Raw genomic sequence first — 17,033 nt, 5'->3', positions numbered from 1 at the left:
TAGATTTGAGTGAGGCGGTGCTGTGCTAAGTCACCAGTCTCACTTTCTCCTTCAGAGCTTTCTAAGATCCAGGGACCAGATTTGAATCAGCAAGACTGGAGATGGCTCTGCATGTAAGACAATTAGGGTTAAGTGACTTTTGGTTAAACAACTAGCTGACTCCAAGATCAGTACTCTATCCACTGCATTACTTAGCTGCCTCTCTTCAGACATCATAGTTTTTCTCTTGATGTGGATGGCATTTTCCATACTAGGACTCTCAAAATTGTTCTTGTTCATTGAATTGCTGAGGATCTGCATCCATCATAGTTGATTATCTTACCAAGTAGATGATAATATGTGCAAAGTTCTCTTAGTTGTGCTCACTTCACTCAGCATCAGTTCATGTAAGTCTTTCCATGCTTTCTAATCTTCAACCACTCATGATTTCTTACAGAAAATAGTATTGCATAGCATTCATATACAATAAATTTTTCAGTCATTCCCCAGTTAATGGGCATTCCCTCATTTCCAATTCTTTGCCACCACAAAAAGAGTTTCTATAAATACTTTTGTACATGTGGAACTTCTTCCATTTTTATGATCTCTTTGGGATACAGACCTAATATTGGTACTCCTGGATCAAAAGGTATGCACAGTTATATTGTTCTTTGGGCATAGTTCTAGATTGCTCTCCAGAATAGGTGGAGCATTTCACAACTTATTCAAATATGCCTTCACATCCCAATTTTCCTTCATCCTCTCCAACATTGATCATTTTACTTTTTTGTCATCTTCACCAATCTAATAGGTGTGAGTTAGGACCTCATAGTTGATTTAATTTTCATTTCTCTAATCAATAATGATTTGGAGTATTTTTCCATATGACTATAAATAACTTTCATTTTTTCATCTGAAAATTTCCATTTCATATCCTTTGACCATTTATCAATTGGACAATGACTTGTAATCTTATAAATTTGATTCAGTTCTCTGTATATATTAGAAATGAGTCCTGGATCAGAAGTATTAGATGAGAAAATTGTTTCCTAGTTTTCTGCATACCTTCTAATCTTGGCTGCATTGGTCTTATTAGGGCAAAACTCTTTTAATTAAGTATAGTTGAAATTATCCATTATGTAATTTATAATGTACTTTATTTCTTGCTTGGTCATAAATTTCTTTCCATAAATCTGATAGACTATTTCTTATTCTCTTAATTAGTCTATGGTATCACCTTTTATGACTAAATGCTGTACCCATTTTGACCTTATTTTGGTAAGATGTAGATCGATGCTTAGCTTTTGCCATACGCTTTTCGAGTTTTCTCAGAAGTTTTTATCAAATAGTAAATTCTTATCACAGAAGCTTATGTCTTGGCTTTATCAAATGGTAGATTACTACAGTAATTTACTACTTTTCTTTTGTACCTAATCTAATCCATTGATCCATTTCATTACTTTAAAGCCAATATCTTTTTTTAATTGCTCCTTTATTACCTAGTTTTAGATTTGGCCCCCTCGCTTTGAATTTTTTAAAATTAATTCTCTTGATATTCTTGACACTTTGTTGCTAGAAATAAATTTTGATAACTATTTTTTTCTATCTCTGTAAAATAGTTTCTTGGTAGTTTGATTGGTATGGCACTGAACAAGTAATTTAATTTCTGTGGAATTGTTTTTTAATTATTTTAGCTCGACATAACCATGAGCAGTTGCAAGTTTTCCAGTTGTTTAGATCTGAATTTGTGTGAAAATTATTTTGTAATTATGTTCATATAGTTTCTGGCTTTGTCTGGAGAAATAGATTTCCAAGTGTTTTATAATGTCTACAATTTCTCTAAGTGAAATTTCTACGTATATCTCATGCTGATGATTTATATCCTGATACTTTGCAAAAATTGTTAATTGTTTCAAGAACTTTTTAGTTGATTTACTAGGGTTCTTTAAGTATACCAGCTTTTCATCTGCAAAATTAAATGTTCTGTTTCTTCATTGCCTATTCTAATCCCTTCAATTCATTGTCTTCTCTTATTTTAGAACTAACATATCTAATTCACTATAGAAGTATATTGATGATAATGAAAATATTTGTTTCACTTCTGATTTTTTCTTTTTGTTTAAATTTTAAGGCAATGGGATTAAATGACTTGCCCAAGGTCAGATAGCTGGTCAATTGTTAAGTGTCTGAGGCTGAATTTGAACTCAGGTCCTCCTGACTCCAGGACTGATGCTCTCTATCCACTAAGCCACATAGCTGCCCCTTTACCCTTGATCTTATTGGAAATTCTGTGAATTTATCTTCATTTCATATGATGCTTGCTGATGGTTTTATATAAATACTATTTATCATTTTAAGAAAATGGCTTCATTTATTCTTATGTTTCAAGTATTTTTAACTGAAATAGATGTTGTATTTTGTCAAAGTATTTTTCAGCATCTAGTGACATAGTCATAAGATTTCTGTTAATTTTGTCATTTATATATGTTTAATTATGTTGATTGATTTCCTAATATTGAATCATCCCTGCATGCCTGATATAAATTCTACCTGATCATGGTAATCTTGATGTTGTTTGTCCTTCTTTCTTGAAGAAGATCGTAATACCAGGGAGGTGATGCCATGACAAGTACATGAATTGGATTTGAGTGAGGGGATACTGTGCTAAGTTACCAATCTCACTTTCTCCTCCAGAGAGACCTGGGTCCAGTGTCCAGATATGAAACAGAATATCTGGAGATGGACCTAGATGTCAGGCAATTGGGATTAAGTGACTTGCACAAGGTCACATAGAAAGTAAGTGGCAAGTGTATGAGGCTGGATTTGAACTCTTTTCCTCCTAACTTGAAGACTAATGCTCTATTCACCACACCACCTAGCTTTATAATAACTTGTCAACTCTTTGATAAAATTTTATTTAAAAACTTTGCATCAGTTTTCCTTAGGGAAAATGACATACAATTTTCTTTGTCTGTTTTGACTCTTCTTGGTTTAGATATTAACACCAAATTTATATTATAAAAAGGATTTGGCAGAACTCTTCACCTATTTAAAAAAATAATTTACATAGAATTGATAGAATTCTACTTGTCAATCCATCTACGTCTGGAGACTTTCTCTGAGGCAATTTATTGATAGTTTCTTCAATTTCTTTTTCTGAAATTGGGTTTTTATATATTTTGTTTCCTCTTCTGTTAATCTAGGCAGCTTATGTAAAAATTCATTTCACTTATATTGATTTTATTACTTATTTTTTAAATTAGATAAACATCTATTGTATTGAATTTTTCATAAAAAACAGTTCTTAGTTTTATTTTTTAATTCAATGATTTTCTTTCAATTTTGTTTATCTCTGACTTTATTTTCATAATTTCTAATTTCATAGTTAATTGAAGATTTTAAATTTGCTCTTTTTCTAACTTTTTAGTTGTCTAATTCATTGAACTCTTCTTCCTCTATTTTATTCATATAAGCATTTCCCCTAATACCTTCTTTGACTGCATTCTACAAGTTATAATAATATTATTATAAAGTCTCATCCTTATCATTGCCTTGGAAGAAATTGTTGCTTATTTCTTTGATTTTTTTTGCTTATTGCCCTCATTTTTAACATTAGATTATGTAGTTTTCAATTGCTTTTTAATTTATATTTCCATGGTCCTTTATTACATTTAATTTTTTTGCATCATGATTTGAATGGGATGTGTTTAATATTTGTCATTCTATATTTGATTGTGAGATTTTTAAGCCCTAATACATGGTCAATTTTCATATGGGTGCCATGTAATGCAGAAAAAAAATTTATTCCTGACTACTCCATTCAATTTTTTTCAGAGGACTTATAATTGCTAAATCTTCTAAACTTCTATCCATTTTCTTTTCTTCTTTCTTGATAATTTTGTCCTTAGATTTTTCTAATTCTGAAGAGGAAGATTAAGGTTCTCCACTATTATGGATTTGCTGTCTATATCTTTTAGCTTCTCCTCTAAGAATCATTTTTACTTTTAAAGGAGTAGTTTTCCTTTTCCATTTGGCCAATTTTGCTTTTAAAGAGTTAATTTCTTTAGATAATTTTTCATAATTCCCCTGCATGACTCTCACTTATTTTCCCCTTTTTTTTCTTTTCTCTTTATAAGCTCTTCTAAGAAGTCTATTTGTATTTGAGGTATTTGAGGTCAATTCATAAACTACTTCACATGTAGGCATTTTGTCTCTGCATTCCACTTATCAGATGGTGTTTTATCATCCCTATTAGAAAAGGAGCGATCTGTAGTTATCACTTTTTTTGTCTTTTTTGTTCATTTTGATATTTGAGTCCTGCTCCTGGGGCACATGGAGTATTGTCCCAAGCTTTTCCGGCTGGGGCCAGGAACTGATTCCTGGCTCAATGCTTTCCTATGGCAATGCCTATGCAGCAATTGACTACTTTAGGGTAACCCTGATTTTCTGTTTGCCTATACTCTTGCCTTTGTAGTTGTTTATTCCCAGCATTGGGGTAGCTCAACTCAGTTCCATCTGTTGCACAAACATTCTTAGGCCTGAACTTTATCTTCTGAGCTGGAGTTGGGAACCTCACCAATGGTCTGCTGCAAAGCTGACTAAGTGAGCCTTGATCCAGCCTGCACTATGTTTCCCTTTTACTCAGGGGAGACACTGCTTCACTAAAGTTCTTCTAAGATACCTTGAATTCAGATCTTGTTTCACTCTTTTTATTGTGGAATCTGTAGCTTTAGGGTCTGTATAGAAGCTTCATTTAAAGTTGTTTTGGGGGGCGGAGCTAAGATGGAGACAGGAGAGAACCTTCTCTCAGTTGCTCTGGAGCAAAACTTACAAACTAAGGACTCTAACAACATTTTCTAGAGACAGAACCCACAGAGGGATCCAGTGAGGCAATTCTCCAACCCAAGGTAACCTGGAAAAGAGAGGAAAGGCTCAGTTCCAGGGGGGCGGAGGGGTGGCCCACCAGAGCTCAGGAATCTCAGCCTCCCTGAGGCAGCCCCAGTGCACTGGGAGCCAGGTTCACAGAAGCGGGGGCAAATTCCTGACTTACACCCAGGGGACCACCAAGTACAACTTAGGGGAACAGACGGGGAACCTCTGCCAGAGTGAGCACATGAAGCCCAGCCCTCAGGGCACCAACTTGGTTCCACTTCATAAGTCCTCACCTGGCAGTTCTAAATCACTGGAATCATAAATTCTGTTACTATCCCTGTCACTTTCCATAAAGAAAAAGAGAGAAAAGGGAAAAAACTCTTGGCTGCCAACTATTCTTAAACCCTAAAAATTTCTAACTTAGAATTCTTGAGATACTCTGGTATTCTAAATCTTTTACTTCTTTGTGACTTCCTTAGGAATTTAATTGTACTGTTTGTCCTACAACTACAGGCATGCCTTGGTATCATTTTGGACCAGGTCAATTATCCAGCAATAAAAATATTTGCCCCATCCGTACTGAAACTTTAGAACATTTATTTTTAACCTATGCTTCTTTGGTAGTATCTTTGTGTATAGCAATCTAGAGACCTTCTGTTTGATTCCTGTATGACAGTGTAAACAATGACTCTATAACTTGTCTTTTACACTGTTATACACACATAAATATGTTATTATAGATATATGTGGACTTATAGATATATATATATATATACATATATATGTATATAATACATATATGCACATATATATTCTATACATATAGGATATATCTATAGCATCTATATCCATAACTATATATATTTATATCCATATGATCATTTAGGACTTTCCAAATCTCCTTTCCACAACCTTGCAATGGATAAATAAGTAAACATATAGTTTTTGTGATTTTTTCAAACTCAGCTATGTGCCTAATAAGCAAATGCTTTATTTCTATTTCCTAATTGCCTCATCTAGATTATCCTTATGTACAAATGAATTTCTAAACTCTAACAGTTCAACCTTAATCACCAAGAGAAGGCACATCTCTTCTTGCTTTGAATGCACTCATATGAACTAACTCTGAAGCAAATACTCTGATGTGCTATCCCTCATTGTGAGAACTCTTCTCCAGAGACAATGGATATCTAAACTTACATGTATTTTATCTCCTAAATGGAACTGAGTCGTGTTCTACCTAAATTAGGTGCTTATAGTACAAGTGTTGATATTACAAAACAATAGGAGAAAGAGTACTGTTTCATACTAGAGGACATGAATTTGATATTGGTGTGTCACCTCTGGCAAGTCTCTTTACTTCTTTCACCTTATTTTAATCTTCTGTAAAATAAAGGTTTTTGGATCACATTATCCCTAAAATCACATCTAACTCTAAAGCTTAGGAAATTTAGTTTAACATTCTAGAACCTGCACTGTGTGTGACCAATCTGCAACCTACATGCTTAGTGTCATTTCATTTTTCATATTCTATACTCCTGGCAAGAATTTTTTACTTTCTTACTTCTATGTCTTAGGACACATCATTGCCTGCATGAGGAATTCTTTTCTCCTACATCTGTCTATTGTACTCCACCCATGGTTCAAGTATAGCTTATATGTCAGTCCCTCCATCAAGCTGACCTTTATACCTCAGAAGAAAGTGATTTTCCCCCCATATAGTACTTTCTCAAAACAACTTGTTCAGTCAATCAAGAAATCATTATATATTTTTTATTAAGTATTTGCTATGTGTTATAGAGCCTGGAGATATAAAAACCAAGAAGACAACAATCCCTATAAAATTGTATTATAATTATTTACATATTCATTCTCTTCCAGGATAGTCTCTGAATACTCTGAGGGAATGAAACTAAATCTCTGTATTTCCTTTACTCTTTAGCACTAAATGACAGATCGGGTATTTTATTATATTAAATGAATGGTGTGTTCCCTAAAGTCAGCCCCCATTCCATTGCCTCCAGTTTCCTTTACCATCTATCAATTCATTGAACATTTATTCATCTCCTATTATACTTTAGTTACCATACTTTGGTTTATAATTGGTCTGCTATTAGCTTCACTCTGTATTATATTTAGAGGAAAGTACTAAAGAGGAGAGAGATAGTGAACCTTGACAATAATGACAATGAAGTTTCTTTGATTTCTATACTAGTATTTGTTCCATGTCTCCTCTGTAACACTTTGCCTTTTCTGGATTCTTTAGGAATTCATTGAACTGGTTCTGGCTCATCTAATTTACTTTTCCTCCCTTGAATTTGTAATTCACTCATTCATCCAACTTTCAACAATGAATGATTCTTAAAAAAATCAATTTCCTTTCCCTTAGGCTTGGCTAGTCCAAGACGTGAACTGACTAACTCCTCATTAAATTATGCTCCAGAAATCAGTCCCTTAAATATAGGGATTCATGGACAGCTTACTATCTTGTCCTGTTTTTTAAATAAGACTTTTATCGCATGGCTTGAACAGAAACTATATACATGAATGCTGAGGACAAATGAACTAATGAAATGTTCATGATAGATTGTGGTTAGTGAAAAGGATCTTCTTGGGATACACACAAACCCCCACACATAAACACACATGCATATGTGTTCATTTTCATACAAATCTATATAGTCATAGATATTATATATAATATATAAAGGTGTATTATGAATACATACTAAACAAGAATGATTAAATATTGTTGTATTGTGAATGAGTTAGCTTTTCCCCATGTTACAAAGATGTGAATGAATGGATTAGGGTACAATAAGGTTATGTATAATAAGAATTTGGTTAAAATAATAAATCAGCATTATCATTCAGTAAAATTTTTACATGCACATTTTAGGAAAGATCAATTTATAAAAGAAAAATAAGCATAATTTATTATCTTTATTTCAACTGCTATCAATCACTACTTAGTTCAACTTTACTTTATTTCCCAATTCCAAGAAAATAGTCAAAACCCAGAGTTGAATGGAACTTAAATTCCAGATAAATAATCTTTTCTACAATATCATTGATGCATAGTCAGTTGCCCACCACATGAAAATTTAAAGTTTGAGACAGCTCACTATTTCTTATGGAAACCCATTCTGTTTTTATACAACTTTAATATTTAGAAAGTTCTCTCCACTTCCCCCTCCCTCACATTAAGTTGACATTTGCTTCTTTGTAACCTTCCAGCTCTCAATATTTATAATTGTTTTAAGAGGTCAAGCAAAGCTAGTCTCAAATATAAACTCCTTTGAGATTTAAATCTATTGACAACCTGGGCTTTTTCTATCTTTTCAATTTTCTTAAACATTGTTCCCTTTCCATGAAAATAATTTGGAAGCTCCATGTTGGGGAATTGATTTTGATTCCTATTTCCTCTTAAAAAGTTTGATTTTGAGGTTTATTTTATGTAATTGTCTTAGCCTTATTAATTGGTGTTGCTCTAGGCAACTTTTTAGTTATGGCTCTCTTTTCCATTTTACATAAACTTAGAACGCAAGTATTCATTTGCTTTTTAAGCCATGTCTATACACTTTTAACATTTCTACTAAGCCCAGGTTTTAAACTCTTTAGATCAGTGAGAAATATTATCATCTCCAGACAACTTTTCTGTTCCAACCAGTTTGATAATCCAGAAGAAGCCAAACTATTTTCATCAAAAACTTGATTTCGTCATGCCTATTTTCCTACCAAAAAAGGTACATGAGCAATAGTACACATGCAATTCCAGTTACCTTAGATGTAGGTTGGCAGATCTCTAGAGCTCAGGAGTTCTGAACTATAGTGGTATATCATTGAATTCATAAATAAACATCTAGTATGTGGCATTTAATATCTGACAATCACTGTATTCAGTACTAGGACTTTGAAAAGAGGCAATCAACATTATCTAACTTCAAAGAATTTATAATTTAATTGAGAAGATAATATGCAAACAAATATATGAATATATTTTATATATAAAATATAAATCAAATTTTATTTTGTACAAATAGGAAATAATTAAAACAAAAAAAGACACTGAGATTAAGAGGGGTTAGGGAAGACTTCTTAAAAAAGATAGGATTTCAGTTAAAGAGCTTAAAAGAAACCAGGAAGATTGATAGTTAGAATGGAGCAAGGAGAATGTCATAGGCATGAGGGCAGTCAGAAAAAATACTGCTGAGAGGTGGAATGTTTTGTTCATGAACAACCAGGAAACCCCTCTTGCTGGGAAGTAAGTTGAAAAATAATGTGAGAATTTTAATTTTGTTCCTGGAGGCAATAGAAAGCAGTGTGTGTATGTATGTATGTATGTATGTATGTATGTATGTATCTATCTATCTATCTAAGTCTATATCGATCAATCTATCTGTATCTATATTTATCTATCTAAGTAGATAATGAGAGAGAGAGAGAGAGAGAGAGAGAGAGAGAGAGAGAGGAGAATCACATCTGTGTTGTTTTTTAGGAAGATCACATTAGTGACTGAATGGAGAATGGATTAAAGTGGGAAGAGATTTGAGACACAGACCTTCCAGTAGGCATCTAGTCATAAAATCAGAATCAGATCAAATTAAACTTCCATTCTAGTCTATAGTGGGATTATGCTTTGGAGCGATTTTCCTGAATTCCCAACTTTTGTGAGAGGGGAATACCCAGTCCTCCAAAATAATTAATATGCTATTGTGCTCATTTTCACAGTGTCTCTCCACAATAACCCATAATTCTGTAATATCACACATTTATCTCTAGTTTTACCCTTGTCTGCACTATTATGATGGTCCTTGTTTTTCTATCTTAATCCTTTAGTTTTGCACTTTAAAGTATAATCAGTATCAATCCTCCCTTTAGACTGATATTTCTGGCTCAATATTTACTTTCTAGCTCACTCAGATTAATCTAGTACAGGTAGGGATTCTTCCTTAGAACACTCTCGTTTAACTCATTGTCTTCAACTAGTCTTGAGTCTGCATTCAATCAACTCTTCTTCTGCACACAATGAGGAAACTTCCTGACTCCAGTTAATGATAAGCCAGTAGTAAACTTTTCTAGTCAAGAGAAAACTGTCTTGAATTTTCTGGTCTAAGTACCTGTCCTATAAAGACAGCAAATTTGGCCCAATTTACCAAAAACTATCATATATTTACTATCCTGAGCAGATTTGTTTGCACATTGCATTGTCTTTATTTCTGCTGTAGACTTGTGTTTTAAAAGACCATGCCTCTTTGATATTGAATATTTTAAGTATATTGAAACAGAACAGTATGTGAATAGTGGTTTCTTGACAAATTAGTAATGGCAGAGATACCAGGTAGAATGAACAATAATTCATGCTTGTTCCAAAGTAGGAAATGCCGTTAGTTTTGGAAGTTATCTAAATATTTCATTATATTTCCCTAATCAATCTAAAATGGATTGGAGATAGTTTCCTCTAGAAATTTTGCCAAGCCAGTCAATCATTTATTTATTAAATATTTATGGCATGCTCCAAACTATGGTAGGCAATATATAAAATCCTAAAAATCTCTGTTCTCAAGAAAACTTCAATCCTGATGTGGAAGCAAATAAACAGGCAAACAGAAACTCTGATGATCTATTGTTTTGATGGTATAAATGGTAAAGGCTAAAGGAGACTGAACAAAGCCTCCCATTCAGAGGATCAAAGGATGCTAGAGCAAATGGTATCTTAAGTCCAAACTCCATCATTTTGTTGATAAGATACTGAAACTCCAAAAGTGACTTTTTCAAAATATAAACTAGTAAGCCATGAATACTGTCGAGGTCTCCAGACTCCCAAAGCAATATGTTTTCTAGTCACCTTGTTTCTAAATTGTAGAAGGAATGTATGCTTAAGGACAGTTATAACATTTGAGTCAATTCACCAAAAGTACCCTTTTTCAACTTTTTCCAACATCTCTCTTCCCTTTTTGTGACTTACAAATCCCTTCCTTTCTCTTCCTCCTACCTTGTTTCTTCTCTCAATTCCCACTCATACTGTTTAATCTTATTGTTCTTTTTAATGGCTCTCCTGTTAATGTCACAATGCTATCAGTGTCAGTCATATTAAATGTTCATCTCTTCCCACAGTATCTAATCCTACATACAGGTACCAAGCAAATGTTCAATCACCACACTTATTATGGGACTTCACTCCTTAAAAGTCTTAAATTTCTCTATAGCTCTGAAGATAAAAATCTAAATTTTTCAGCTTGACTTTCAAGGTCTTTTATAATTTAACCCCACCTCACCTCCCTAAGTCAACTCCCATTCCTGATTTTAGAATCAGGGAACCTAGATGTGAATCTTCAATTTAAAGAAATTTTCAAATATTTACTTGATATGACAACCATTGTAAATCACTTTACTTTTTTGTGTCTCAGTTTATTCATCTGTAAGTGAAGGCATTGAAGTATATGATTTCTCAGGTCTCTTGTTGCTCAATATATGGAAGAATAATATCTGATTCCCCTTTTGGAAATCTTCTGTTCTAGTCCAAACAATTTCCTCACTTTGTTTTTCCTGCTATCCTTATTTTCAACTTTCCAGTCTACCACTTGCTGTTCTCCTTACTCATCATTCCTTCCCTCTTTTTACTACTTATGTGTTCCATTGACAAGCCCTTCTGATGCAGGGAAGATATTGTGACTTATCTGGGGAATTCTTTTGTTCAAAGTGACTACATTCCAGGATGGGAGGATGGGAGTAACCTTGGATTCTTAACCATTCCTACAACTTTCCACTTTCCCCAGCTTCTGGCTTCCAGCTACCTGCCTTTGACCACTGATAAGTCAAGCTTACACAGGCAGCACAGGAAGCAACATGTTGTACTTCTAAGTCATGCACCTTGGGGCAGGAAGGAACTGTATGTAGTTTGTCTATTGGAGAACACCTGCAGCCAGGTGGGTGGACCAGTCCCCAAGCTCCACCTTTTGTCCAACCCCTGACAGAAGTGCATTTAAGAGAAGGGTCAGTCCTTCAAAGATCTTGCTGTTATTCTAGGATAATCTCTGCACTTTGTGAGTCTTCTATAATAAATCCTAAGCAGTTTTAAACCCCAAGGATTTCATGATTCATTCACTGTTCACTAACTCAATCTCTATTGGAGTTACTGAATCTTCCACAACACTCCAAGAATATGTTGTACTTAGCACATTCATTCATGCTTCATCATATACTGCTTTTTTATTGCCATTAAGTTGTTCATTGATATGTGTTGTTCAAGGAGATTTTAGATTGATAGAAGGGAATATGAAAATAAATTTGATATCTCCTGTAGGTCTTAGGTAATCCTGCACACATAGTAGTCTATGAATAATTACTCATTTATTTAAATTTCAAACTTTGTTACTCTTTATCTTACATTTCCTTGATTTTTTCCAGCTAAAAGAATGCCTAGGGTTTTGTGCAGATATGGATTAAGCTTCTAGGTAGAAAGAAGCAGAGTTCTTGTTTCTAGATGTGTGTTAATAGATGAAGACAGGGCAGAGTTGCATCTATTCTCGATAAAGCTTGGAGTTAAATTTAGGGTTTCTTTTTTCTTTTTAGAAAGATTTTATTTTGACTTTTACAATTTCCCCCCCATTCTTGCTTCCCCTCCACCCACCCCCAACAGAAAGCATTCTGTTAGTCTTTACATTGTTTCAATGGTATACAATGATCTCAGCTGAATGTGATGACAGAGAAATTATACCCTTAAGGACAAAAAATGAAGTGTACAAAATAACAAAATTACATAATAAGATAGTAGTTTTTTTTTTCTAAATTGAAGGTAATAATGTTTGGTCTTTGTTCAAACTCCATAATTCTTTCTCTGGATACAGATGGTATTCTCCATCAAGGTTGATCATCACCCCTATTTTGCTGTTGGGGTGTACAATGTTTTTCTCGTTCTGCTCATCTGGCTCAGCATCAGTACATGCAAATTCTTCCAGGCTTCTCTGAATTCCCATCTCTCCTGGCCTCTAATAGAATAATAGTGTTCCATGGCATACATATACCACAGTTTGTTAAACCATTGCCCAATTGATGGATATTCACTTAATTTCCAATTCTTTGCCACTACAAACAGGGCTGCTATGAATATTTTTGTACAAGTGATGTTTTTACCCTATAGACCTAGTAGTGGTATTGCTGGATCAAAGGGTATGCACATTTTTGTTGCCCTTCAGGCATAATTCCAAATTGCTCTCCAGAATGTTTGGATAAGTTATCAGCTCCACCACCAATATATTAGTGTCCCAGATTTCTCACATCCCTTCCAACATTGATTATTGTCCTTTCTGGTCATATTGGCCAGTCTGAGAGGTGTGAGGTATTGTCTCAGAGATGTCCTAATTTGCATTTTTCTAAGAAGTAATGATTCAGAGCACTTTTTTCATATGACTATGGATCCCTTTGATTGCCTAAGCTATAAATTAACTTTGCATATCCTTTGATCATTTTCCATTGGGGAATGGCATGTTCTATTGAAAACTTGACTCAATTTTCTGTATATTTTAGAAATGAGTCCTTTGTCAGAAATACTAGTTGCAAAACTCGTTTCCCAATTTACTACATTTCTTTTGATTTTGGTTACCATGGTTTTGTCTGTGCAAAAGCTTTTAAATTTAATTAAATTTAATTAAATTTATCTAGTTTTTTTTAATGATGTTCTCCATCTCTTCCTTGGTCATAAACTGCTTCCCTTTCCATAGATCTCACAGGTAAACTACTCCTTGATCTTCGAGTTTGCTTATAATATTGTTTTCTATGTCTAAATACTATATGCATTTGGATCTTCTCTTGGTATAGGGTGTGAGGTTCTTTGTCTCCTTCAACTCTTCCTGGTTTAGGTATCAGCACCATATTTGTGTCATAGAAAGAGTTAGGCAGAGTTCCATTTTCACCTATTTTTCCAGAGTTTATATAGAATTGAAACTAATTGTTATTTAACTGTTTGATAAAATTCACTTTTAAATCCATCTGGACCTTGAAATTTTTTCTCAGGGAGTTCAGTAATGGCTTGTTGAATTTCTTTTTCTGAGATAGGGTTATTTAGGTTTTTAATTTCCTCTTCATTTAATCTGGACAACATATTTTTATAAATATTTGTCCATTTCACTTAGATTGTCAAATTTATTGGCATAGAATTGGACAAAATAATTCTGAATTATTAATTTAATTTCCTCATTGGTGGTGAGTTCACCTTTTTCATTTATGATAACAGCAATTTGGTTTTCTTCTTTCTTTTTATAAATCAGATTGACCAGCGTTTTATCAATTCTATTAGTTTTTCTTGTAAAACCAGCTCTTGGTTTTATTTATTAGTTTGATAGTCTTATTAGTTTTTCATTTAATTTTTAGAATTTCTTATTTAGTATTTAGTTGGGGATTTTTAATTTGTTCTTTCTCAACTTTTTTTAGTTGCATATTTAGTTCAATGATTTCTTCTTTCTCTAATCTATATATGTAACATTCAAAGATGTAAGATATCCCCTGATAGCCCCCTTGAGTAAGTCCCATAGGTTTTGGTATATTGTTTCATTATTGTCATAATCTAGGATAAAATAATCAATTCTTTCTATAATTTGTTGCTTGATCCACTCATTCTTTAAAATGAGGTAATTTAGTTTCCAAATAGTTCTGGGTCTATATCTCCCTGGCCCAATATGGCATATGATTTTTATTACTTTCTGATCTGAGAAAGATGTATTCACTATTTCTGCTTTTCTGTAATTGATCATTAGGTTTTTATGCCTTAGTACATGTCAATTTTTGTGTAAGTGCCATGTACTCTAGGAAAAAAAAAATTTTCCTTTCTATCCCCATTCATTTTCCTCCATAGGTCTATCATGCCTTGGTTTTCCTAACAGTCTACCTTCTTAATTTCCTTCTAGTTTATTTTATGGTTAGATTTATCTAAATCTCCCGGGCCCGTGGGCAGGAGGGTAAGTCCATCCGCTCCTCAGCGCCTCCGGAGGCCCCTCCTCCCTTCCTTGCCCTGGGCGGCTGCCCTCCCCATAAGATGGGGACAAGGCCGAGCTCCTCGGGCGCTGCGCCTCCGCCACAGACAGCACTCCCCCCGCGTGGCGGCAGACAGGCACGGGTGGCATGGAAGGGGCCCGTCGCGGTCCGGGGCTGGCGCTGCGGCGTGAGAGCGGGTAATGTGCGAAGGAAGATGTCGCAGGAGATGGCCAGACAGGCCCCTGCCACCCGCCTCCTGGAAACCTGCCTGGGTTCAAGTCTGGCAGCAGACCCTTCATAATGGCCTTGGGCAAGCCCCCCAACCCCCTTGCCTTGCAAAAGACAAACACAAGAAAAGAAAACCTACCTAATTCATAAAGCTTTTCACGCCAGGACTCCTAGTGTCAAACACAAAAGCACAAATATCAGACTCTATATGGTACTTTGGTTGAAACCATGACCAGGTGGGCACAAACCAACACAACACATAATAAGAAATCTTTGAAAGCAACATCATGGGAAGACATGAAGAAGGGCTCTATGGAGAGAGGAACCCAAAATCTACAAAAGGATAAGCATTTTCATTCCAGTGGGCTCTCCCTTAAGAATGATCCACCCCAATCAAAAAAACAAGAAAAAAAAATCTTATACCAATCAAGATGTAAATGGATTCATGGAATATCTAAGACAGAATGGGAATGTGATGGGAAATAGCCTGGAAATAAGAGAAGAAATAACAACAGCTCTCAAAAAAGATAGTCGCCAAGAAGGAAGGAGGTTGAAAAGACAAAAAATAAAGAAAAATGCACAGGTCTGTTATTATTGCAGAAAACCAGGCCATGAAGTTGCAGATTGCCCTGCTGTCCTTGAGAGTCAAGATATGGGCACTGGAATCCGTTACCGCTGTGGTTCCACTGAACATGAAATAACCTAATGCAAAGCCAAAGTAGACCCAGCTATGGGAGAATTTCCTTTTTTTAAAAATGTTTCATTTGTGGAGAGATGGGACATCTGTCTAGATCCTGTCCTGATAATCCTAAAGGACTTTATGCTGAAGGTAGTGGTTGTAGACTTTGTGGTTCTGTGGAACATTTTAAGAAAGATTGTCCTGAAAATCAGAATTCAGATAACAAGGGCACAGTTGGTCGTTGGATTGAGGGGATGAGTGCAGATTATGAAGAAATTTTGGAGGCTCCCAAACCACAAAAACCCAAAAAATTAGTAGCCAAGGTTGTTAACTTTTAACAGTAGAAAGATAACACCTTTGATGTTATAGTTTAAACACAGTCTAGGGATGTCTAGGTGGGACAGTGGATAGAGTACCGGCCTTAATCCAGCCTCAGACATTTAATAATTACTTAGCTGTGTGGCCTTGGGCAAGTCACTTAACCCCATTGCCTTGCAAAAATAACAAGTCATGTTGTAAATTGTAAAATTGTCAAATTCTTTTCTGATGTTTTGAGCACTGAAGAGGAATACCACCAGCATAAAACACTCAAAAACAACCATTTGAAGCTTAAATTGGGAGTCCTGGGGGAAACCTAATTCTTAACAAAGTAGTATCTGCAAAACTTAAATAATATCAAATGATAAATGTTTTCTTAAAAAATAAAATTATTTAAACAATCCAGAAACAAGACCTGTATATGGAGGTGAGATTTATATATTTTTATTAAAGTTACATTTATCTAAGTAATTTATTTGAATACAGTGGTATTTTAAGAGCTTGAATTTTCTAGCCTTAAAATTTATTTTGCTTTTGTATATTTAAAAAAAATGACTTTACCTGTCTTGGTAAAAAAAAAAATTATCTAAATCTGAGAGAAGGAGGGTAAGGTCTTCCACTAGTAGAGTGTTCCTCCCTATGTCTTCCTTTAGCTCTTTAAACTTCTCTAACAATTTGGATGGTATACCATTGGGTGCATACATATTTAGTATTGAAATTGCTTTATTGTCTATGGTACTTTTAGGAAGATTTATTTTCCTTTCTTATCTCTTTTAACACTATCTGTCTTTTCAGCTGCTTCATCTGAGATAGAGATTGCTATTCCTGATTTTTTCACTTCAACTGAAGCAAAATATATTTTGCTCCAACCTCTCTACTTTACTCTATATGTATCTCTCTGTTTCAAATGAGTTTCTTGTGAGGAGCATATTGTAGGATTCTGGTTTTGATTTTTCATTTATTTATTTATTTATTTGCTTGTTCA

At 34.4% G+C, this 17,033-nt stretch overlaps 1 pseudogene; it reads left to right on the top strand.

The window, feature by feature from the left end:
• Positions 1-15,279: 15,279 nt before the first annotated feature.
• Positions 15,280-16,068, top strand: LOC141493748 (zinc finger CCHC domain-containing protein 9 pseudogene; annotated as a pseudogene).
• Positions 16,069-17,033: the final 965 nt, after the last annotated feature.

This window comes from Macrotis lagotis, chromosome 7, assembly GCF_037893015.1.
Source record: "Macrotis lagotis isolate mMagLag1 chromosome 7, bilby.v1.9.chrom.fasta, whole genome shotgun sequence".
NCBI lineage: Eukaryota > Metazoa > Chordata > Mammalia > Peramelemorphia > Peramelidae > Macrotis > Macrotis lagotis.
This window is presented reverse-complemented; position numbering and strand designations above follow the sequence as displayed.